This window comes from Saccopteryx bilineata, chromosome 4 (genome assembly GCF_036850765.1).
Source record: "Saccopteryx bilineata isolate mSacBil1 chromosome 4, mSacBil1_pri_phased_curated, whole genome shotgun sequence".
Lineage (NCBI taxonomy): Eukaryota > Metazoa > Chordata > Mammalia > Chiroptera > Emballonuridae > Saccopteryx > Saccopteryx bilineata.
This window is the reverse complement of record NC_089493.1, coordinates 17,297,560-17,323,081: the sequence shown is the minus strand read 5'-3', so window position 1 is coordinate 17,323,081 and position 25,522 is coordinate 17,297,560. Positions and strand designations below refer to the sequence as shown.

Genomic DNA, 25,522 nt, shown 5'->3' with positions numbered 1-25,522 from the left:
GCTCCTGCACTCTCCCCCACTCAGAGCACGGTCAGTGGTGTAAGGTATAATGAGAATACAAAAACAATCTCCTAAATTCTAAAATTTAAAACCACCAACCTTTTCCTATCTGATCACAAATGTAAGGCAAGTTTATTGTAGCTAATTTAGAAAATCCAAACTGAAAGAATCAAATCACCAGCAATTATAATCTTGAGACACAGAAAGAATCACTATATATGTGTATGTGTCTAGATGTGTATTGTATATGAATGAGAGTCTGGCCTGTCTATGTCACTTAATATATTATGTAGGGGTCTGGATTCTGCAAAACAAAAAATTTTAAGGTTAAGAATGGATAACTTTTATTTTCTTCATATTTAGATAGATATAAATCACAAGAAATTTGTCAATTTCATCTGGTCCTGGAACCTTAAAAAAGATCTAAGTAAAAAAGCTAGGAAACCAAAAATGAGTGGCATATTTTAAGTCTCCCCAACACACACACAACTTTTTTGAGGAGTAATAGACAAATGTAATTATATGTACATTTTTCTTTATTAATGTTTTTTCAGAACCAATGCTTCAGGTTTGCTGGTCGTCAGTGGTAGTGATTAGCAAATGTTTTTATATAATGTATCTCTTTGGCATTGGTTTGACATACCACACACATACATATATAATACATACACACACATATATGAGTTATACTATATATTATATATATTATATATATTATATATATACACACACACTGTACATACATTTAACACATGTATGATTTGTTTAGTTCTTTTCATGGACTGGGAAAATGGAACTCAGAGTAGTTAAGAACTTGCCCACAAGTCTCATAGCCAATACACAGTGGAGCCGGGCTTCTATCCAAGGGGGTTCTGCAGCTTGTGTGTTACCTACTCTGCTTACTGCATGAATAGTGCTGGGATAAGAAATACCTCTCACTCAACAAGCAAAAAAATAAGTTCCCATTATGCAAGATGAGTAAGTAAATTCTAGGCATCTGCTGTGCAACATTCAGTCTATAGTTAACAATACTGTATTGTACCCTTAAAAATGTAAGAGAGTAGATCTTAAGTATTCTTATCCTTATAATGTAAAAAAATTTTAAAAGAAGAAAGTAAGTAATACCTAAAATTGGTGTTTCATGACCCTGCTAAAACTCACTCTATTGAATTGAAAATATGGTATTTTGTTATATATGTCTCAAATTTAAAAAAGTAAAATATAAAAATGGGGTCTCTGTTTAATATTATTTGAAAGTAGTTGAAAGTAGAACACCAGTCAGGCAAATTCTCAATCTAGCATTGAACAATGGGGCTGTGGTATTTCTCCAAGTCAGAATAAAGGAGTTCAAGACAAGGCTGGTTGGCTCAGCAGTAAAATATCTGCCCAGTGTGTGGATGTCCCAGTTTCGATTCCCATTGAGGTCACACAGGAAAATCGACCATCTGCTTCTCTACCTCCCCTTCTCCCACAGCTATAGCTCGAATGGTTTGAGCAAGTTGTCCCCAGGAGCTGAGGAGAGCTCTATGGCTTCATCTCAGGCACTAAAATAACTCAGTTGCCAGAGCAGCAGCCCCAAATGGGCAGAGCAGCACCTGGTAGGGGGTTTGCCGGGTGGATCCCAGTCAGGGTGCACGTGGGAGTCTGTCTCTCTGCCTCCCTGCCTCCCTGCCTCCCCACTTCTCACTTAATAAGAAAAAAAATGAATAAAGGAGTTCACATCTGAAAGGTCAACACTGGAATGTAAGCTAGTTTTCATGGAGTTTAGGTAAGTCAAAAACCCCGGTGACATGGGAATATTAAAAGTAGCAGAGATTTTTTTTTTTTTTAATTTTTGGAGTTGGCTTTCATTTATAGATCAGTATTCTCTGGCCTGGACACAGGGAAATCTATACTATTTTATATAACCAGTACCTTGGTTACGCACTGTAATTTCTAGTTTTGCTATCAAATGGGAAAGCTCACTTTGACCCTGTTTTCAAAAGGATATTTAAAGAAAAAAGCTTTACCACATTTACATTCTTTCAGCATTTCAGGAAATGGGCAAAAGGAGATTTTAGCCTTGAAACTGCTTTGTCATCAGTTCAGAGCTGGCTAAAGGAATGAGAAAAAGCCGAGCTCATCTCGGTCACTCTAATTGGCACTGACAGCAGACACCAGCATGCCAACGGTTCCAAAGCATTCCCGTGGAAGGGCGGCTGCTGCTCGCCTACATTTCCCCCGTTTGTTTTGTTTGCTCGTTTAATGTGTAATCTTGTGGTTTCTGGCCCTCTCTGCCACCTAAAGCAGAAAAACATACTTGAATCTTCGGTCGTTTGAACTGGAACTTGCTCCTCAAGTTCTAACTATTTCAACAAATTAAAGGGCCTGAGTGTGGAATTTTTTTTTTTTTTTATTCCTTAAGTGAACACTTTGCTGTTACTCAAATCCCACCACACGTTCAGCAGACAAATGCAAACTGTCTCTTTAGATGTGGTCGTCACAGTTGACAGTTCAAAAGAATGAAATTCAAACCCTCAAGACTTGAAATAAGAGCTCATCTTTAGAATGGAAGCTCATATTTCAAAGATGATATTAAAATAATAATATTTTTTAACAGCCTCTTTTAGTGTACGTTTCTCCCGATTAAACTCTGCCCAGAAGTCTGTATTACGTTGGTCACCCTACTGAGCTCTGTGGCGCTCTCCCATGGTGAATGATAGAGAATGTTCTGGAGGACTGCTTTTATTTTAGCGTCTTTTTCTTTAAACTGCTGGTGATGAGATTAGACTAAACGTTCTAGAATGAACCCGATGTGACTATTTGAGTAATGACTTTTATTTTTCTAATACTATTGTCAATGTAAAACGTGATGATTCTTGGGGTGTCTTGTCTTTTTCTTGTCTCTCTTCATGTATATATTTATTCAGTGAAAGACAAGGGGATTAATAGTAATAAAATGAGTCAGAATAATGGCAACTCAATCAGCATTCCACGAACTGGATAGAAGGTTTTGCTTGAATTATCTCTTATACTTTCCTCACCCAGCCTTCAAGGTAGGTGCTGCTGTACTATTACTAGTATGACATGGAGAAGGAGACTTGGGCTTCCAGAAGTTCAGTAACTTGTTCAGTGTCATCTCACTAGTTCAGGATCCCTCCCCACAGCCTTGTCAGCCATTTGAAGTGAATTGCCCTTGGTTGGGGGGAACTGGGCTGTGCCTGTAGAAGACTGGGCAACACTCATGAACTCTACCCACTAAATGCCAGTAGCATCCCTGGTTATGACAAAAAATTTCTCTGCCTGACCAGGCGGTGGTGCAGTGGATAGAGCATCGGACTGGGATGCGGAGGACCCAGGTTCAAGACCCCAAGGTCGCCAGCTTGAGCGCGAGCTCATCTGGTTTGAGCAAGGCTCACCGGCTTGGACCCAAGGTCACTAGCTTGGACCCAAGGTCGCTGGCTCGAGCAAAGGGTTACTCGGTCTGCTGAAGGCCTACAGTCAAGGCACATATGAGAAAGCAGTCAATGAACAGCTAAGGTGTTGCAACAAAAAACTGATAATTGATGCTTCTCATCTCTCTCCATTCCTGTCTCCTGTCTGTCTGTCCCTATCTATCCCTCTCTCTGACTCTCTCTCTGTTCTGTAAAAAAAAAAAAAAAATTTTTTTTTCTCCAGCATTGCCAAATATCCTCTATAGGAGGAGGCTAAGCCTCCCCTGTTGGGAACCATTGCATTTGTGACCGTGCAGAGCTTGTCTTGGATGAATTGCCTTTTTCTTCATTCTGGTGTGATACTGTGTGTCCGTTTATACCATGCTTAGCTACAGCTGTCACCTCTTCTTGTCTCTGCTCTCCCTCCTGGCCCTTCCTTCTCTCTCCTTCTTCACAGAGAGTTTTAGCCCTTAGTAAGTGATCACTAATGTCAGCTTGTTCATCTGGAAGATGAGCTAAGTGCATTCATGAGTACCTTGCTATTCTCCTTGTGGGTGTAGTCAGTTGAAAATGGCATAGGAGTTCTATGTATTGTGGAGGGGACACACAGGCACAATAGCACGGGTGAGAAGTTATATAGTAGCCTTTTTGAAATCGCTCATCTCTCTTCCTTTGCTGAATGTGTGCTTGGGTTACAAAATCACGTGTTCACAGATGTCTCATCACTGTTTCCTCTGAATTGTGAGTGGCCTTGGGCAAGTCATTGAATCATTTATGTTTTTTCATTTTTCTTTTTGATGAAGTAAAAACTATCTTCTATGGCAGGGGTCCCCAAACTTTTTACACAGGGGGCTAGTTCACTGTCCCTCAGACCGTTAGAGGGCCAGACTATAAAAAAAAAATTATGAAGAAATCCCTATGCACACTGCACATATCTTATTTTAAAGTAAAAAAAAAAAAAGGGAACAAATACAATATTTAAAAGAAAAAAACAAGTAAATTTAAATCAACAAACTGACCAGTATTTCAATGGGAACTATGCTCCTCTCACTGACCACCAATGAGAGAGGTGCCCCTTCCGGAAGTGCGATGGGGGTCGGATAAATGGCCTCAGGGGGCCACATGTGGCCCACGGGCCGTAGTTTGGGGACCCCTGTTCTATGGTAAGGCTTCTTACCTTTGAGTGTGAAGAGAGATGGGATAATAACTGCAAAACACTTTGAAAAGGAATTCTAAGGCTTTTCATTTATTGAAAAGCAAATATAATTTTTGAAAAAAATAAATGCGTATTCATTAGAATTAATTTTGAAGATGAAACAGATCAGTATTCCATTGGTGAGCCATCGGCATGCAAAGCACTGTGACAAGGAGGTCGAGAGGGAGCACACAGTCTTCTTCCCCAAGCCATCCAGAAGCTGGCTTTGGTCTTAGCGGTTTATACTTCCTCAGCCTTTCTAGTCACTGAACATTTGGAGAAACACAAAACCACTCTGGAAAAACAGAATGAAAGCACACATCAGTGGTGTCTTGATGCTGGTATCATCTTTTTTTTTTTTTTCCACAGAAGCTGAGGAGACAACTTGTCCTCTCTCGGTCTAAATGCATTTGAAGTGCATTGTCTTGTGAGAATCCATTCTCTAGGTTAGAAAGTTAGCAGTGGAAAAGAGCTGGGACTTTGAAGACCTCAAGGTGTACAGACCATAGCCTTGCATCTTGCTTGGGAAGCTATGATGAAGTTCTGATTAAACACATGAAACATAAGTTAGATGAATACTTAGCTGATCACAAATTTCATCACCTCGGGCTTGCAAAAGAGCCATCCAGTTGTTTTTTGCAATTAGCGCATGCGCGCGTGCACACACACACACACACACACACACACACACACACACACACAGAGTTTGCTTAGGCCCTGACCAAGTGGCTTAGTAGGTAGATCATCGTCCTAATGCTTTGAGGTCAAGGATTCTATCCCCAGTCAAGGCACATATGAAAAACAGTTAATGAGTGCGAAACTAAGTGGAACAACTAAGTGGAACAATGAGTTGACGCTTCTGTCTCTGTCAAATCAATGGGGGAAAAAACAGTTCATTGAGCATAAAACAAGTCCTCATATATGCACATCAGAAGGAGACTAAATAGTTTCTCTTAATTGCTTTTTCATTACTGAGTGAAAGAAGTACATGGCAACCTGATTTATAAGTGAGTTGGAATTTTGTCTGCTGAATATACAGCATTTTTATTGCTTAATAAATATTCTGTGAGCTAAATAAACTCTGAGTCTTACAGATGTGGGGAAAAATGGGCATTAGGGTTACATAGACTGCTATATAACTTTTATTTGCATTTATCTTACTGTTTTAAACATGTATAACAGTCAAGAAATAAATGACTCACTCCACCAAATTGATATAACGAAGTCAATTACAAATTACAAATTGACTTCTGAAGTGTCAAATTAATAATTCTGTACGTAGTACTTGATTTTACCCTTTCTGAAATGGGTCATTAAAATAGATGTGACAATAAGAACACAAAAATCTTACAAGATTAAAAGGAAAACAAGTGATGAGATAAAGTCGACTTTTATATTTCTTAACATTAATCATCATATTCTGCGATGAAGGAGGACAAAATAGAAGAAGGAAAGGACCAGAGAAAGAAGGGGATAGCTCCTCTTTTTTTCTGTTCTTTACATCTCAATAGACACATCTCTGTTTTCTCTCCCAGTCTGGTAGCAGTTTGGGCACACAGTAAACGGAGACCTTCCCTCTTTCTTTATCAAGTAAGAGAACTGGTCCACCCTTTCCCCTTTGGTGACAGAAGTATATCAACTCAGAGAATCAATAGGGTCTGATGTGTGCAAAGTAGTGTTTGATTGGCATCTCTCTGTCAATAAAAAATGAACACATCAAATCTGTGCCTGTTCTTGCAGGATGCTGACCAGAATGTTGAGGGGGCTCCAGAGGAAAGAACATTTTGGTTAACTTCAGAAGAAAGAAAAAAAAAATTCTTTGCTAGATGTCTATACAATATCGCCAGGTTAGCTTTTTGTTCCTTTGAACGTGGCTTTCAGATGTTTAATTAATGAGATTTTAAACTTTTCCTAACATTTCTGAATTTGTCTGTGATGGCTTTGTAGCTTCATTCTGTGTTGCTTTTGAAATTTCATCAATGGCTGCCTCTTCCCCATGATATTCAAACTCTTTTTTTCATACTGCATCTCCTGGCTCTGTGGCCAGCAGGTTAATTTAAGACTGTCATACCTTTCAGATGATTTCTCTTTACTAGTAAAGCCCTTCTGATTTGATGTGATTCAAAATGTATTGAGACATAAGTGTTGGTGGGACTTTGAATATGTCATGTACTGTTTTGGGACTGAAACCAAGGGATATTCTTGGGTATTTATAGACTACCTGGGAACCAATTAATAATGTTTTATAGATCCTGGACTTGGTACGTCATTGCCAACCCTAACAGTTTCTTTTGGTTGTATAACATTGTTTACATAGCTCTTTATTTCCTGTGGGTTTTTTTTTCTTGAATTTTACACCTGGCATTGAGCATTAAAAGAATTCAGCATCTGCCTTTTAAAAATAATGTTTTTACAATTTCTACTCACTTTACATTCTGTAGATCCCATCATTTGTCTGTTTATTTAGAATATTCAGGTCATAAATATGTTATTAATGTGTTTCTAAATTTACGTAAAATCAATATCATTTAATATTAAATTTATTATATTTAAATAATACCATGCAGACGGGTAATGAAACTTTTGACATTGAATGACCACAAATATTTTTTTGCCTGAAATAATTTAAGTGAACATTTATATTTCCCACAGTTAATGAAAGTTTAAGTCTGCTCAAATTATGGTCTTCTGAGTATTTTCATGAACCAACTTTAGATTTAAATTCTCCAACCCAGTTTCTTCAGAAAAATTCGGACGGCAATTGGTAGACACAGGTAATTGAGCAGTCATGTGAAATATAGATTAGGCTGTGTGTTGACGTGAGCAAGATGAGCCTTTTCCCATGGTTGAGAACATGTAACATGGGCTGACGGGAGGAGCCACATGGGGCAGCATGTTCTGCCCCAAACACCAGCCCAGTGTCTGTTACTCATCAACGTGGCTTCCTTTCTATGCATCCCTGGGGCCTTGCTGCAGATAAGAGTACATTTTGCAATAATTTATCTTGTTTAGAGAGGGTTTCCTACTATTAATGATCCCTTAAAATGAGACAGTGTTGACTTCTGACTTAGAATAAGAATAGGTCCAGGAAAGGTGTTTGGGAAAAGGAAAGGACAGATGGGACAATCTATCTGATACAAGGAGAAGGCAGCAAAGGAGGAATAGAAGAATTTCTACAGACGAGAGGGGCAGAGGCTTGACCCGAAGGCAGGTTCCAAGTCTGTCCAGGAAGTGGCACTTTAGCAGGAGGTTGGAAATGTAGGTCGTGGTGTAACGGCTGATGTTGGCTGCCAGGGTCTTGCTCAAGTTGGTCCTCAGTGAAGGAAATTGCATAATCCTAAATTCAAGAGCTGATGTTTTATAGTCTGTGTGAATTTGAGCAAATTATTTCACTTTCCTTAAATGTAGATATTTCTTTTCCTTTTTTTCAGTTAAGTGAGAGGCAGGGAGGCAGAGAAAAACTCTACATGCGCCCCAACAGGGATCCACCCAACAAGGCCCCTACCAGGCAATGCTCTGCCCATATGGGGTTGTTGCTCCATTGCTCTTCAACTGAACTGTTTTTGTGCCTGAAGCAAGGCCATGGAGCTATTCTCAGCACCCAGGGCCAACTCTGTTCGAACCAATTTTTCAAGCAATGGCTGTGGGAGAGGAATATAGAGAGAGAGACAGATAAAGAGGGGGGAGAGGGGGGAGAAGCAGATGGTCACTTCACCTGTGTGCATTGACTGAGAATCGAACCCAAGACCTCCACACACTGGGCTGACATTCTACTGCTGAGTCAACGGGTCAGGGTTCATAGATGTTAAAAAAGTCTGAAAAATAGGTTAGTAATACTGGCCTATCCACATTTTGTGAGTATTGCTGATACGATGCTTGGCACTGAGCACACTCTCATCATTGGTAGGCACATGTTCTGAATGTGCATTTACATTTGTTTATTTATGCATGTGTGTATGCACATAGCTACGAGAAACCATGATCCCTTTCAAAGATATGGAGGAAGTTTTTGAAGTCTATATGAAAAGAGCTTAGGATTTGATGTCCTGCTTTTATCTGAGGTATAAATGTCTACCATGTTCAAAGGGCATCAATAGGATTAATATCCAGAATTTTCTTTGAAGTCCTAAGATAGAAGAACCCAGAAGTAAAAGCCATAGATATTTCTATAGGGGGATAAATTCTCACTATCAAATAACAGGCCCAGAGGGAAAACTAGGCCGTTTCTGCTTCGCTCTGTTTTCCTGTTTCACATATATATTTTCTTGACGCCATGAAGGTTTAAGAACGGTTCACTTAACTAGCAAGAGGTGAGCATGCTCCTCGCTTGCTTTGTCACTCAGAGTCAACCTCCACAAGTCCCCCTGGGGTGTGTTTGGAGATGCTTGAGAATTCTGCAGTTGGGATCAAGCTCCTTTTCATTCCTTTTCAGTCAGGGTTGCGGCTGCATCTCTCAGGAAATTACAGTTCAAGTTCATTTTTTGACTGTTCACGGAAGAGCCTTTTAAAATACTGGTGTACAGCAAACAAACTGTCTCCTTCGCTGCACAGGGCAGGGAGGCTGCGCCTCGCCCAGGGGCCAGGAAACAGGCTCCTCTGAGTTTTACAGTCATTTGTTTTCACACATTATCTTCTCTTCCAGATCTGGCGAATGACACAGACCTTCCTCAGGGAGTCAGGTGGGACTCATTAAATAGCTACCAGCCCTCATCTTCACAAGAAATTTAATGTTCCTCTAAATATAAAAACAGTTGGACACATGCTTTTTATGTAATTTTTTTCCCCTTGTTTTTGAGATGCTCCAGTATCTTTGTTTGCTATTTGTCATGCTTTATGCCTTGCAGAATTGTGGACTAAACTAGACAGTACATAGAAATGCAAGACAACAATTTTTTTGAAGTCTTTTTTTTTTTAATATGAAAAAAGGATTTCAGTGTGTGAATTTGTGTTCTGGATTTGTCCAATGTGCAAAGTAGCTGAACCTATCATCTTTTGAAAGATCTTTTGTTTTCTTTCTTTTTCTTTTTTATCTTCTCCTCCTTCTTCTTCTTCTTTTCTTTTAAAAATATTTTCACTGTTGAAATTCTTCCTGCCTATCACCGTGGTACCTGGGAGAATGCGGATGTTTTGGAGGCGAGCATTTACCAAGCTTCTAGACAGATCCATACATGCTAACCGTGCCTTGTTATATGATGTGTTTACTTTTGATTGATTAAAATGGTAGAGTGGAGAGCTGGGAGGTAGCATGTGGCTTTAGCTATTTGATTTGGAGAAAGCAAACACAGATTTAAAAACAATAGTTTTGCGGCAGTGAACGTCAAGGTGAATCTGATCAGTGTCTGAATGACAAAACTATTTTCTTCTCTCTCTCTATTATTTTTAGCTCTAGCCTTATTTTATTGGGTTGAAAGGAAAAAATAAAGAGGCAAATCGGAATTTGCCATCAAAATGTGGAACAAATTAAATAAGATATTTGACTTTGCTTATTAGAAGGTATGACTACTTGGGTGCTTTTGAACTCAAAAGTATCCTTTCAAGAAAAATAATATAAAAAGTCAATTAAAATATAATAGGGAAAAATGTAGCTCAAGGAGCTGGAAAATGAGAAAAAAATATGTCAAGGCATGAAAGAAAGATGAAGAGAAATGTTAGTGATTTAGGCATGAGCTATATTTCTCTATAGTACTCAGCGTGTAGTCTCTTATTAATATTTGAGAAAAGTGTAAGTGAGGTGATCCATTAGGAGACACTTGTTTTGTTTTGTTTTTTTTACAGAGACAGAGAGTCAGAGAGAGGGATAGATAGGGACAGACAGACAGGAACAGAGAGAGATAAGAAGCATCAATTATCAGTTTTTCATTGCGACACCTTAGTTGTTCATTGATTGCTTTCTCATATGTGCCTTGACTGGGGGGGGGGGCTACAGCAGACAGTGACCCCTTGCTCAATCCAGCGACCTTGGGTTTAAGCTGGTGAGCTTTGCTCAAACCAGATGAGCCCGCACTCAAGCTGGCGACCTCGGGGTCTCGAACCTGGGTCTTCAGCATCCCAGTCCGACGCTCTATCCACTGCGCCACCACCTGGTCAGGTGAGACACTTGAGTTTTTTACGAAGAAAGACACCATGGAGGTGTCATTACTAGTTTGGTTTTTCTGTTTATTCTCCTGGCTTTTGCTGGTCGCCCTTCCTAGCTAAACAGCAAAAGTCTATGAGGTTATTTCTTCTTCTACTGCACTATTTTCATAGTTAAAGGTATAGTACCAGAAATAACAAAATCCAGTTGACTTTAAGGCATTTAGAGCGTGTAAAGAACTTGTGAGAAGTCTGGTCTGTTCACAGAGACGCCCTGTTTTCTCTCAACTTCAGTCATTCCTGCTTCTCCAGAAATCCAAAAATGTTGGTGAATTATACAGTAAGATGTGTGGCTTAAAATTATATACTGACTGACAGGATGTCACAGCTGAGCAGGAGTGCAGCGATGATATGTTGTGTTGGCATTTTTTTTACACCAACAAAGTGGAGTTATTTACAGTCATAAACATCGCTGTCTGCAGTTGGGAAATAAACCCTTGATCCTCTTGGTTTTAGACTCTCTTTAATGGCTTGTCTACCCTGGTTACTACTTCATTTAAGTTGCTTCATTTAAAACTGTTAATCTAGTTAATTCATATAGACAAAGCCCAAGTGTGATGATGAAATAGTTTTTACCATATATTGAGCATTTACTCAATTCAGACCATTTTCTAAGTAAAGGGTTTGCATAAGTGCCCTCATGTAATCTTTATAACCATGTGGTAAAGGATTTTTGAATTAAAGAAGTATAATTATTTACGTAATAGTTGCTCACAACTCATTAGTGGCAGAGAAGATACTTGAACGCATGAGTCTATCTGACTGCATTTATTCATCCTAGACTCAAACAGGTGTATTTCAAATTGAGTAAAATCATTCTGCTGGAATTCTAAACTTCCTTAGATATTTGTGTGATTTTAAGTTGCAATGCCTAAGTGATACTTATGAGAAAGTAGGTACTGGAAGCAGATTCAGGAAAACAAGCCTTCTCTGTCATCATCATCAGCTTTTTATGTCCAATGTATTTCTCACAGAGCTTAACTTCTGATGGTGACAATCCAGTCCACTGAATTCTCCCAATCTTAAAGACACTTCTCAAATGGATGCAGTGGATGACTCTATTCCTGGAACTCATCGAGTTTTCAGGCCACAAGCACCCTCAGGCATTATAAAAATGCTCAAGCCCAGAAATGTGAAATGACTTTCCCTAAGGTCACATGTCTATTTAAATTTTATTTTCTAATTTATTCATTTTTAGAGAGGAGAGAGAAAGAAGAGAGAGAAAGAAAGGGAGGAGGAGTAGAAAGCATCAACTCCCATATGTGCCTTGACCTGGCAAGTCCAGGGTTTTGAAACAGCAACCTCAGCGTTCCAGGTCAATGCTTTATCCACTGCGCCACCACAGGCCAGGCCAGTCACACATCTATTTAGTGACAAAACTCAGACCAAGACCCATGCCTCTGGAACCTGTGGCTTTACATCTTTCTGCTATTCAGATAGCTTCTTTTTAAAAAGTAGTGTTGAGTAAATGACTTAACCATATATAACAAATTTTATGCAGCTGTGTTACAATGAAATAAGGGAAATGGGTTTTGCTTTGTTTAAAATTCAGCTGATAAATGCAAACAGCTTTTATCCCCATGAAATACTCTTGATCCAATGAGCTAAAAATATTTTCTAATGTCAGAGATGTCTGCTTATTCCTTAGACCGTTCTCAAGACTAATCTTAATCACTACCATCAAATGTGCTACTATTCCTCGTCTTTAAAGTAACCTGGTATGGTAAGTATCATTATCCCTATTCACCAGGAGAAAACCTGGACTGTTCAGTTAAATGACTACCAGTATCATACAGCTACTCTTTAGAATATTCAAGGAGCGTCGGCCTAGCATGCGGAGGACCCGGGTTCGATTCCCGGCCAGGGCACACAGGAGAAGCGCCCATTTGCTTCTCCACCCCTCCGCCGCGCTTTCCTCTCTGTCTCTCTCTTCCCCTCCCACAGCCAAGGCTCCATTGGAGCAAAGATGGCCTGGGCGCTGGGGATGGCTCTGTGGCCTCTGCCTCAGGCGCTAGAGTGGTTCTGGTCGCAACATGGCGACGCCCAGGATGGGCAGAGCATCGCCCCCTGGTGGGCAGAGCGTCGCCCCTGGAGGGCGTGCCGGGTGGATCCCGGTCGGGCGCATGAGGGAGTCTGTCTGACTGTCTCTCCCTGTTTCCAGCTTCAGAAAAAAAAAAAGAAAAAAAAAAAAAGAATTGAACTCCAGTTTCTCTAACTATAAAACTTAATGTTTCCCTCTGTACACATTGGACTAGCAAAATTGAAGGACTAATTATAGCTGAAGAATTATCAAGTAGGTCTAACAATACCACACACAATCAAGTTATCTCCTTCTTATGTTGCACCTTAGACATTTAGTTTAATCATTCATTCATCTTTTCTTTCATCAGTGAGTTAACAAATGCGTGTGTATTTTATAAACAAGAAAACCAGGTCACAGGAAGATTAAGTAACTTCCTCAAGGTCACACAGCTAGGAAGTGGTCAGTCTGGAATATAAACCCAAAACCCCATTAAAAAGATAGGCGGCATCCAGCAATAGAAAAGTTGAAGTGACATGATCCTCACAGGCAGGAGAAATAAAGTTTTAAGTCGGGTGACACAATGACACTTCAGGATGTTTACCTGCACGTAGCTGAGGGTGATTTAGGAAAAGAGACTGGAGACAATGAGGTATGGGGCAAAGGCGAGTTTAGCTCATTTATTGGGGAAGCAATAAATATCTGAAGAGGGAGGCGATAAGAAAGAATTGTCGTCACTCATGACTCCTCTGGGTGGTAAGTTAGGAGGGCAGAGGAGGAGTGATGACCTCTTTACTGTGGGCAACAGAAAGGGTGTCACTGCCGTCAATCGAAAATGGAGAAGTCAGAAGAAAAACCTGAGAGATTTGGTTTGAAGTTCCAGATTGGAGGTATGGCTGGTAATGCCCATGAGTATGGAAATATAGAACTGAATTTCTGATCAGATGTTGGAACTGCATTGAGGACTTGAGCACCAGTTTTGTAAAATTAAAGTGGTAGAATTTTTTTCATGTATTGAAGAGAAAGTATATAAGGCAAGAAGTCTGAGGACTGTCCACATCCAGCGGTTGGGAAGAAAAACAGATGTGGTCGGAAAGTGAGAGGCAGACTGACAGGCTATCAGAGAAACTGGCAGAGGTGAGATCAGGGACAGGAAAAGTGTTCAGGAGGCTCCATCCTTGCAGGGATGGCAGCAAGAAGGAGGGTTAAAGACCACTGGGTTTTGTATTTTGAAATCCTATTTTGGGATTTTTAAGGAAGAGTTATAAAAGCATTTCAGGGTAGTGTAAGATGGGCTATAAGGAGCCAGTGTGGAAGAAATAGAGATGATTTCCATGAATGCACAGAGAAAGATGGAGTGAGAGTTCAAGTTCATTGGACGTTGAGTGCTGGGAAAGAGGTTTTGGAACAGTGAAGACCTGATCATCTTTGTCATCAAAGAAAGCTTCGTTGGAAAGCAAATCTTTGACATATGCACACATTGCACACCTGATCTGTTCCAGATGCTTAGTAGATGTTTGTCGAATGACTAATTTTGTCTTTTATCCATCCAGAAAGAGAGATATTAGCCTCATTTTATATATTTAAAAATAGAATCAAATGAACGAAAAGAAGCCATGTCCTAGAGTAGGCAGGGGGGTTAGGAGGAGTTGGAGTGAAGAAGACAAGGTTAACTTAGAAAGGGAGTAGGTTCTGCTGCTCGCTCAGCAGGGAGGAAGGCCCAGGAAGGCAATGAAGGTGCAGAGATAGAGGCAAAAGTGCTGAAGGGAGTGGAGGATGATATGGAAAGAAAGTAAAACGTGCAGAAGACCAACTGGTGGGATGTGTCCCGAGGCAGGCAGTAAAGGGGCAGTCCAGTCCCGTCAGGGCTGGGCTGAACTCTCCATGGACTCATAAACCATTGTTGAGCCATTAGATCAGCATTGCTTACAAGCCCCTTTGAACTTTAAATGACGCAGCATGATCCTAATAAAGAGGTCTTGGAACACAGCCAGGATGCCAGGACTAAAATTCTGCCCAACATCACCAGTTCCCCAGAGAGACTGCCGGTCTCTGGATAGTAGAGGACAGAGGCTGCCGGAGCAGTGGGGAATGGCGAGCTTCACTGAATTAGTGGCCTGGGAGAAAAGCCTTAACGGCCTCGCCCCAAAGGGAAAAGCACAACCCTGGAATCACTTGATCTTCAATCCCAGCTCTGCTACCCACTACTTAGGCAAACTTGAACAAATGGGTGGAACTGCTTGAGCCTCAGTTTGTCACTCTGAAACGGGACTGATGACGAGACCTGTCTTAATAGAGATGTATGGGTGAGTATTCTGTATGTTTTATTCAAATGCTGACTCTTTCATAATTATATTGGTGAAGCCACCGAGATGTGGATTGCAAAGAACAGTATTAGCAAAGGGTGGCCCTGTATATGGCCCATAGCTGGGAAATGGGAGGTTTATCCTTGAGTCTTCCATGGAATGTTCTGAACACCAGGTTATACCAGTGGTTGCTCCTGAAGGTCAGGTTAGAGAGTCCATTGTCTGGGACAAACAGAGCTTCTTGGTTGGTCTGGAAGAAAAGTTCTTTTCACAATAGACACTTTTTTTTTAAAGTATAGCTAAAATTTGTCATTTATAGTACAGGATAATAAAATATATTTTGTGTATGTACATATATTTACATAGATACGATATATTCACACAAAGGCATATAAAATTGTACATGTGTGTTACAAGAAAATATCTATACAGCTACTTTATTTTCTTTGCTTACTGTTGACAAAACTGGCTTTTCCTGTGAGGATGCATTTCTTCCAGGTTTTCAGTGTCAGCTTCCTGCTAAAACCACCTCTCCCTGTACTCTTGATTTGGAGTTACCCTGACGGAGTCACGCCTGGTGTGCTCCTGGCTCTTTTCCCTCCCGGAGTCATCACTAGAAGGCCAGGTGGCACCTCTGACTTTATGAAAGCACCCTGAAGCTTGGGGAACAAATTGGAGAAATTGGTTACATTCTGCATTCTCTTTGTCTTTGTCGGGGTTTGGTCAAGGCCAAGTTAGAGTTCCCTGAGTGAGAGTCGCTTAACGGGGCTCTACGTTCAGTCCAGTCAACTATGATTTGGAGAAACATCCCATTATTGGGAGGAGGGAAATAGAAAGGGTAGGCATAATTTTGCTGTTGGAAGCTTTTATTCACACCAGTGACCAATTTGTCCGGTAGCTGAATGGATCTGGCAATTTATTTATTAGAGACCAATTTGCTAAAATGTTCTAAGTGGACATTGTATACTTGGATGCTTGTGAGTTCTGCATGGAATCCTTCATTCCTATAAAATGAAACGAATAACCTTTTGGAAGGTATACTGCAGAGAAAAATCTCTCATAACCCCAGGTTATGATCATCTCTCTTCTCAGGTTTAGTTGTGGGAGGGAGGGAGGTTAGGGAAGTCTTGAAGTGATTTTCTTCTTTGGAACTAAACAGACATTTTTCTTCAAGTCCCCAATCAAATATTCCATCCCTTTTCTGCCTGGATATAATTTGGTGGATACCTCTACTTATGGGGTTTGTGACTTTCTAACTTCAGTTAGGTATCTATCCATCTTCCTTGTCTTCCTTTCTCCTAACTATCATGCAGAGAAGGACTTGAATTGGTACACTTGTGAATTCCCTGAAGACACATAGTACAGAGCCCTCCACTTAGGACAAGCTGAGTTCCTAACTGCAGAAGCTGTTTAGTGATGTAAATTTTGGAGAACAATAGATAGGAGCCCCTTTGCTTGTGTTCACAGGGAAGAGGAAAGTGGAGGTTCTGGGCATTTATTATTAAAATAGAGGGAGAAAAAGATGTGTCAAAATGCTCTCAAGAATAATGACTGAATAACTGATAAACTCAAAACTAGCATATAAGAACTTGCCCTTTCTGATTGTTCATTGATAAATGAAACTCTCCGTTGAGGACAAGATAAGGGCAGATAAATAACTTCTGATAGAAGATGAAGGGGTTCCTTCTTTAGTTTTTCTTCTCTCTTCTATTTTTTTTCTTCCAGATCTTGGCAGGTAAGTGAGACCTGGATTAGGAACAGAGAAAAGTTTAGAGATTAAAATTGTACAGATCTCTGGGTAACAAAGAGAGTGACTTTTCATTGCATCTTGACGGGACCTATTTTGACGTCTTGAAATGTACTGTTTTTGTCGAAGTCTGGGTGAGTTGTTTTCTTTAGTATATTTTTATGAAAAAGACTTCGAAGGCTCTCTCTCAATTAATCTCACCCTGTTTTATTAATTTTTAAAAATACTTTTTGTGGAGGTCTTCTGTTGTTGATTTGGGCGGTTGGGGTGTGTTAGAAATTGTCACTAATTTTAGAATTGGAAAGAAGCTTAGATATAGTCGAGTCCTTCTCCTTCCAAAGAGCCGTGTGGTGTGAAGCCCAGGCAAGTTAAGTGACATGCTTGTTTCAGTGGACTGTTCAGGAGTAAAATGTTTCCAAACTCTTCCTCTGGTTTATACCTTATTTCACGGATTTTTCACGCATTCATCTGTTGCCTGGTAATCTTCCCCAGTGTGCGTACTTTATTTACCCAGCTAAATTGTAAATTTTTCAAGGACTCCGTATCTTTGACTTCTCACAAACAAACCCAAGTCTTTGAACATTGTTATTCACAGTAGGTCACACTTTAAGGATTAATGATGGCCTTGGGCAGCATTTGTTTACACAAATTACTGTGGGTGAAGAAATGGAGAGTTTGAAAGAAAACTTCCCTAAAAAGGAGGGGAAAAAAAACTAACATTAGAAGCAAGATAAACAAGACAAGGATTGTTTTTAAAACAGAGTAATTTTTTTTAATGTTCTTACTATTCTTGAAATTGGACTAATGGTAGAGGGAATAACGGATGCAGATAACCTAAATTGCTCTAAATACCCACCATTCAGAGCAGGGCTAGAGAAATATCTTCAAAGAGGGCTTGGAAAATGGGGAGGAATTAATCTTTGCTGCTGTATGTGTGCACTGAGCGGTGGAATGCAGGGATTAGCAAAGGAAATGGGAGGACTGGGCAGTGGCCTGCCCAGCTTGTCTAGCTGTCAGTGCTGGTTAGCAAAAACTCCCATCTTTGACATGTAGGCTTCAGAATCATCACAGGGCACAAAGGAGACGCAGCTGAGAACCCTTAGCTCTTTGGGGTTTAACTACAGTGCACCTGATAAATAATTCAGGTAGTCTGAAGTGCCTGGGTCTAGAAGATTTCAACTGGGCTTTTTCATTTTTCTCTTTAATAACAACCCAGGCTTTTCCATCTGATTCTATTTAAACTTATACCTCTCTCTTTTTCCCCACCTCCCCCCTAATGTCTTTTTTTCCCTCTCTCTCTCTCTCTCTCTCTCTCTCTCTCTCTTTCTATAATTTCTTTCTCTATCTGTTTTCTCTCTCTTTTGTGGAGAAAGCCCACTTACAGTGCCCAGTTTTTTTCTTTTCTCTCTGCTACATTTTGCTTTCAGTAACTTGAAAATTTAGCTGGGAATAAAGAGCTTTTTTTATTATTATTATTTTGGTAATGGTAGCTCTCACCATTGGATGGTGCTTATCACTTTTGCTTGAGTTTAGCCTCAATAAGTCACAGGTTTTCCAGGTTTTAAGGCTGGTGGAACCATGATGCGCTTTTTGAAAATGTATTTAGTGTACGAGCCACCTACTATCCATCATATATAACTGGGAAGTTATTTTAGTGAAGAAAGCATTTGAAAATGTTTTGTCTTTGGGTGATGGGCACACAACACTGTCAACAGTTCAAATACTATAGAAATGTTTACCGGAAACCTATGTACTCTTATTGACCAATGTCACCCCATTAAGTTTCATTTTCTAAAAAAAACAAAATGAAATCATTTAAAATGTTTAATAATAACATACACACACACACACACACACACACACACACACACACACAAAGACATTTCAGTGGACATGAATTTGTCAAACTTTTGATGTAGTGCCCAAGTCATTGTCTATATAGGGAACCACTGACTGGACTAATAATATTTTCTCCACCAAATGCATTATTTCTGATTTTTTGTTTGCTTTCTTATATTGGAATGAAAACATTTAAGCAGTCGGAGGGTAATCTGAGTGTAAATCATAAAGGAATTTTAAGATTTTATCCTCTCCATCTCTATCTCCAGTACCCCACCCCCCACCAGCAATGTCACTGATTTGCCATTAATGTTTTCCTAAACCATCCAACTAGGTTTTCATTGCAGTAACTCTTCTTTTTTACTCTTATTTTACTGCTTTCCAATTTATGTGTTCTTACTATATAATTACAGTGCACAAGTGTCATCGGCATAATATAGTTTGTATCTCTTGGTAAGCATAGAGCTTGATGGTCAAGAATATGTGTGAAGGTACCAGGAGAATATCTTAGCAGCGCCCAACAGCTGGAACATTAGGGGTATGGTCTGTGTATTTCACTAGGGCATGAGAGCGCAGCGCTTTCTGGTATATTGATCAAAATATTGATCAAGTAGAATATTGGTAAGAAAGCTTCTGTTACAGATGTGCCAGCTACTATATATCTAAGCTCTGTAATCTTGGGAAAATTACTTAAACACTTTATAACTCCATTTCTATATCACTAAAATGGTTATACGATAATAATGTCTATCCCATTGGGTTGCCATGAGAGTGAGATGAGCTGGCAGATCTCAGCATGTGGCTTTGTGTATTGTGTAGTTTCACTCAGCGCATGTTTGCTGCTATTTTTCTTCTTTGCTTCATCAGCTATGGCAGTGTCTCTAAAACCTTTTTCATTATTGACTCCTGTAAGGAGGTTGCTTATTTTTTTTCACCTAAAGCCCCTCTTTGCTTATGACATTTTAATACAGCAGATATATTGTGTATGTATTTATAGACTGTGACCACTTGGAAGGCCATAAACTCTTATAATATCTAAGAATTGCTTCTCTGTTCCCTGAGTCCCCATTTTTACCCTGTGGGGATGATATCACCCTTGTTGAGAATGTTTAATCTGTTGGATTTCAGATGATATCTCTTTACACAAGGCATTACACCACTATCAGAGTGGGGTTGGCTCTTTATAACACAAGGTTGAGCAAGTGTTGACCTGGAAGTCTGCTTTCTCCACCCATGGATGTTATCTCTCTGAGAAGACACTTAGATTTGGGAGTTGTTGACTTGGAGAACCCAAGAAAGGATTGAAGCACATCAATGATTTTTAGAGTCTGAGAAAGTGATTAGAATCAGTCATTACTACTATTCTTAATAACCACTTAGTAGCTTTTATTTTTTGTTAATGGATTGTCATTGATAATATGAAATCATTATTTATTAGTCTGAAAAGTAGGGGGTGAAAGGGTTCTTGAAACTGCTAGGGGTATGACCGTGGCACCCGGGGAAAGATATTGAACTCCAGGAATGAGACATGCTTCTTCAGAGGCTGCTAGGCTGAAATGAGGTCCAAAGTGGGTGTCCAGACGGCAAACTCTTCCTCTTTTTACAATCAAGTTTACTCTACAGTCCTGCTATGAATATTGGATATAAGTGAGCCATTGCTTTATCACCGAGTCTTCTGTGGCATATTTTCTTTTCCACTTTATAATGAACTATTGAAGTAAGCATCTATCTCTGTATTTTTATAAGGACACCAGTCAGATTGGATTAGGGCCCATCTGAATGACCTGATTTTAATTTAGTAACCTCTTTAAAGATCCTGTATCTATGTAGGGTCACAATAAGAGACACTGAGGATTGGGATATCAGCAAATAAGTTTTGGAGAATACAATTCAGTTTATAATAGTTTACTACCTGTCATATATAATAGTATGCATTGAACAGTGAATGAATGAATGAATAATTTTGCTAAATTTGGGAAATTAGCAATTCTACCAATACTTATGAGTTACTAATAAGCCTCTTAAAACTTTTATATTTTTTTCAGACTGAAGATATGCTTAGGAAATAAAATTCAATGGCGATGTTTTTATTGATTCAGTAACGCATCACGTGAAGAGCTACTGCCATCAGGAGCCTGCCCAGAGGTTTGTAGGCCTTGGGCACGAGCTAGAGAGAGGCCTACCATGGCCCTGATCTATCAAAAGTTCTAAATCATATCAACAAATTGTTTAAAAAGTATGTACAGTTTTCCTGTGACTGATCTGCCTTTCTAAGTGTTGTGGAAGGCCAGGTAGGACTGACTTCAGAATTCTCAAACTCTACCAAGTTCTGCATGGAAAGTGGCAGCACAGAGAGAATTGGTCCCAAACCATCTTGACACCCAAAGCGGCCTTGCACACACACACACCAGATCTGCACACTTCTTCCCCTAGATGACCGGGCATAGAGGTGCCATCACCTTGGGGGAAGGGCCCAGTGGAGAAGTCCACCCAGACACTGGGAGGTGATTAGTGGCAGAAATTTTGGAACCTGTCTACATAGAGCATAGCCCAGGAGGGGCGCCCCAGGCTTCAGACTGTCGTACCACGAGGATATGACTTGTCTTGATGGGAGGGTGTGGGTCATTGCTCTGAGCGTGGTACTGTGGTCAGTTTCAGCTCCTGAAGGAGCTCCCACTACTTTTGAGATTACTCCCATTCTCCGATTTCCCTGAGGCATGAGCAGGAGAGTTAGGAAGACAGAACATTCTGAGAAAGTCCCAGGCCTGGGGCTTTACCACGTCCAGAGGTAGCTAAAGCGGGGCGTGGGGGGGGGTTTGCTTCACCTAGAAATGTACTTCACTAAGTCCTGCACCCATGACTCCCCCAAAAGAGTACCTCACTACTTGTGAGGAGTCTTGGGTCTAGAAATCTGTGAACAGGTTTCAGGTAGACATAGGTAATGTGTGAGTTCCTGAACCTCTCGAGTGAGGGCCCCCTCACTGGCACTGAGCCTGGGCAACCCCTGTGCTCAGGTCAGACAGCTCAGATGCTCATGAACGATGCAGCCTTGTCAGCCCCTGCACTGCACTTGTAACGTTTTTGTCATTAGGGTCACTAAAAGCTGCCTTTCAAATTATCTATGGTTGCTTACCAGGCTGTGCTTATAGCTTCAGGAAAAAAAAAAAAAGAAGAAGAAGCTTTTCTTCACCACATAGAATAATTTATAGGTAGGGACCAATTTGCTTGCTAGGAAACAGCAGGTGGTCTGCCTTTCCTGTGGAAGGGGCATGATGCTAAGCAGGGTGGCAGGCTTCAGTGCTCCTGGTGGGAGGGGAGAGACCCTTCTAATTAATGACGTGGCTGTCTTTACCCAGCATGGGTGTCTCACCTTGACACCAAAGTTCTTGTTTAGTCAAGCTGCATTTCATTTATTTAGTTATTATTCATACATCATGTATTTCAAAAGAGAATTTTCAACATCTGGTATAAATGCATGTGTGTGTGTGTGGGGGGGTATATTAGGGAGGCTCTATGAACAGGACATTTGAAGGGAAAATTCTGGCAGAAGAAGTTTGGAGCTCACTTTTCCTCCCCAAGCTCCTTTTCTTGATGACATTTCTTGTTCAAGTTCATCAGACTTTCCCACCCGTATAGATTTCAACTTTTGCTGTATAGATTTGGTGGTTCTTTTTGATCTTTATCTTCACTCTCCATACCCTCCTGGCTCTAGTCCATGTAAGTGTAAGCTTTCCATTGACCTTAGAATAAAATTCTAGTGATTTGCCAAAGCCACAAGCCTTTGCTTGACTGGGCCCTTCATATCCTTGGTCCTCCAGTTAACCCATTTTGTATAGGATGTCTCCATCCATGTTGATCTTTCCTGGAAGAGGGCAGGCTCTTCTCCCCTTACACCTTTGCACCTGCTGTTACTTAGGCCTGACTATTGCATTAGCCTCTCTCCTCTCATGCACCCTTCCTTTGTCTTGGATCCCCCAGTAACACTACTCATTCTCTGGGAATCCCATTGTCCATGATGCCGTCCATGACCACCATATCTAACCCACACCCACAGCCTCCGAATATTGTTACACTTCATTATGTCTTTCATGACATGGTTCCTAATATTAATATTTCTTATCTCAAGTTTGTAGTTTTTATTTAATAAATTTTTTTTCTGTCTTGTTTTCTAAACATCTCCTTTCTGACTGCAGGGTCTTTATCTGTCTTGTTCACCTTGCATCACAAGGACCTTGCATTGTATCAGGTCCAAAGTGGCCTTTTAGCAAGTGTTTGATGAACGAATGAATGTGAAGTACTAGCGTTTGGGAATGGTAGATACAATTCACTTGATATATAGATAGAATGTCTGCCAAGAATATTTGCCTGTATAGAGAGGATGGCATTCTAATCCAAAGGAATTGGATTATTATTATAAAATTTTAAGATTCAGAAACTGGTGAGAAAGATTTTAGAGACAACAGAAGCAAATTGGGAATTCACATCACATTAAGTAATTGCCCACTCATGTGTCTTTTTTCCATGACCTGTTTCTTCTTGAATGTTTTAAAAGAGCAGATCTGCTACTTCCATTAATACTTTAGGGGGTGAACATTGCTACACCCGCTCCAATACTCCTGAGCACTGGGGGCCTGCATTTCAGTCAGTTGTAGTTTTAGCTAAGGAAGGAATAAGTAATCCAATCTGATCTCAAACATGATGCTGCCTTTTTTAGTCTCAATCTATTAAATTTTTTATCCTCCCAGATTTTACATTACTCTCTAATATTTCAGTTATTAGTTTTATTTACAAGTGAAGATTTAACTTTTTAAAAAAATATGTTCTTTTTTTTTATTTGCTCATTGATTTTAGTGAGAAAAGAAGAGAGATAGAGAGAGAGATAGACAGACGCATCAATCTGTTCCTGTACATGCTCTGACCTGGGATCGAACCCACAATCTGTACAAATCTGGACAATGTTCTCACCAACTCACTGAGCTATCTGGCCAGAGCATGATTAGAACTCTTTTTCTGGATTGCCATCAAGTAGCTGAGACAAAGATGAAAAGCCAGTCAAGACTGTCTTCTCATGTGACTTGAGTGTGAGTATTTGTGTGTATGTGTGTGAAAGAGACAGAGTGTGTGTGCATTTCAGTGTGAGTGTGTGTGTGATGGGACCCTCTTTCAGCTGTGTTGCCTCCCTCTGGTGGCAGCTATGTGCACAGGGGCCTGGGAGGTGTGGACTGACTCACACTGCACCTTGCTTTCCTTACAGAAAAGAAAAATGATGTTCTCCTGATTGTGTGTGTGTGTGTGTGTTTAACTGCTTTTTTGTTTTTTTTAGAAACAGATATATTGTTAAGATAATACAAGCATCTTGCATTTGCAGTAAAGTTTGAAACCTGAGCTAGCCATAAATGAAAGCAGTGTTCTGTCTGTGTATTAAACTTTAAAGGGGCCTCCTTGTATGTTTAAACCCCTCTATATTTGGGGAACATATTCCAAAATTTATTCAAATGAAAAAGACCACCAGCATAGATTTATTTTAACGGTAGTTTTAAAAAATCTAACTTTTCACTATTTTCCATTGAATTATTCCTGAGTGCTCTGTGTAGCTACACTGAATATGTTACTGAACCTTCTCATCTAAGGTTTTATGTTATGTCTTGGAAATCACTTGATTTTATTTTGACCCACATGGGATCATATTTTAGGGGGAGAAATGTCCTTGAGAGAAAGAGAGGGTCAAAGATAAGAAATAATCATTTTTTCCCTGTTTGTTTTGCCCCCTTTTATCCTCGACATCCAGAAATAGTCCCTGAACATAGCCTGGCACGTCGGCATGACAGGTGTTCTGAAGACAAAAAGATGCACTATAAAACTCATTTATTCAATGAGAAATGTTATAGTACTTACATTCAGAACCTTCCCAGTGATACCAAAATAGATTTAAGCAATACATTTTTCATATTTTAGACTCAGAACCATGTAACTCACCTGGAAATACTCTGTGTAATTGCATTCAAGGTGCTAATCCATGTCACTGAGTCAAATCTGTATTCTTGTCATGAAGGAGACACCTGACTTTTTTCATTACCATTATGTATATTACATATAGGATGCAATATATTGGTGGGAAATTATGGAAGTAGGCCATGTTTATATTTTGGGATCCAGTTTATATATATTTTTCACAAGCCTTTCTTTTTGCTCATATATATATATATACACATATATATACATATATAAAATTTTTACTGAAATATTGCGGTGACATTGGTTAATAAAATGATACAGGTTTCAGGTGCACAATATGCATACATCATCTGTATATTGTATTGTGTGTTTACCACCTCCAGTCAAGTCTCCCTCCATCACCATTTATCCCCCTTTAATTCTGTTCAAGCTGACCACCTCCTTCTCCCTGTTAATCCCCATGCTTTTATTTGTGTCTATAAGGGTTTACTCTTTTTGCTTAATTTCTTTATCTTTTCACCCAGCTCCCCAACCTCCCTCCCCTCTGACATCAGACATCAGTCAGTCTTCTTTCTGTCTCTATGAGTCTGTTTATTTATTTATTTTTATTTTTTGTATTTTTCTGAAGCTGGCAACGGGGAGAGACAGTCAGACAGACTCCCGCATGCGCCCGACCGGGATCCACCCAGCACGCCCACCAGGGGGCGATGCTCTGCCCCTCCGGGGTGTCGCTCTGTCGTGACCAGAGCCACTCTAGCGCCTGGGGCAGAGGCCAAGGAGCCATCCCCAGTGCCCGGGCCATCTTTGCTCCAATGGAGCCTCGCTGCGGGAGGGGAAGAGAGAGACAGAGCGGAAAGAGAGGGGGAGGGGTGGAGAAGCAGATGGGCGCTTCTCCTGTGTGCCCTGGCCGAAAAT

At 40.2% G+C, this 25,522-nt stretch overlaps 1 protein-coding gene across 6 annotated transcripts in view; it reads left to right on the top strand.

The window, feature by feature from the left end:
* FLRT2 (fibronectin leucine rich transmembrane protein 2) overlaps positions 1 to 25,522 on the top strand; it is a 95,947-nt gene that overhangs the window by 57,788 nt on the left and 12,637 nt on the right. The window contains exon 1 of one of the 6 annotated variants that reach the window (XM_066272441.1): positions 15,049 to 15,066. The exons of 4 other annotated variants lie outside the window; for them this stretch is intronic. The gene's annotated coding sequence lies outside the window, so the exon portion shown is untranslated. Of the gene's footprint in view, positions 1 to 15,048; positions 15,067 to 20,724; positions 20,798 to 25,522 lie in introns of those variants that run through there. One more of the 6 variants, XM_066272442.1, reaches the window with a different exon arrangement.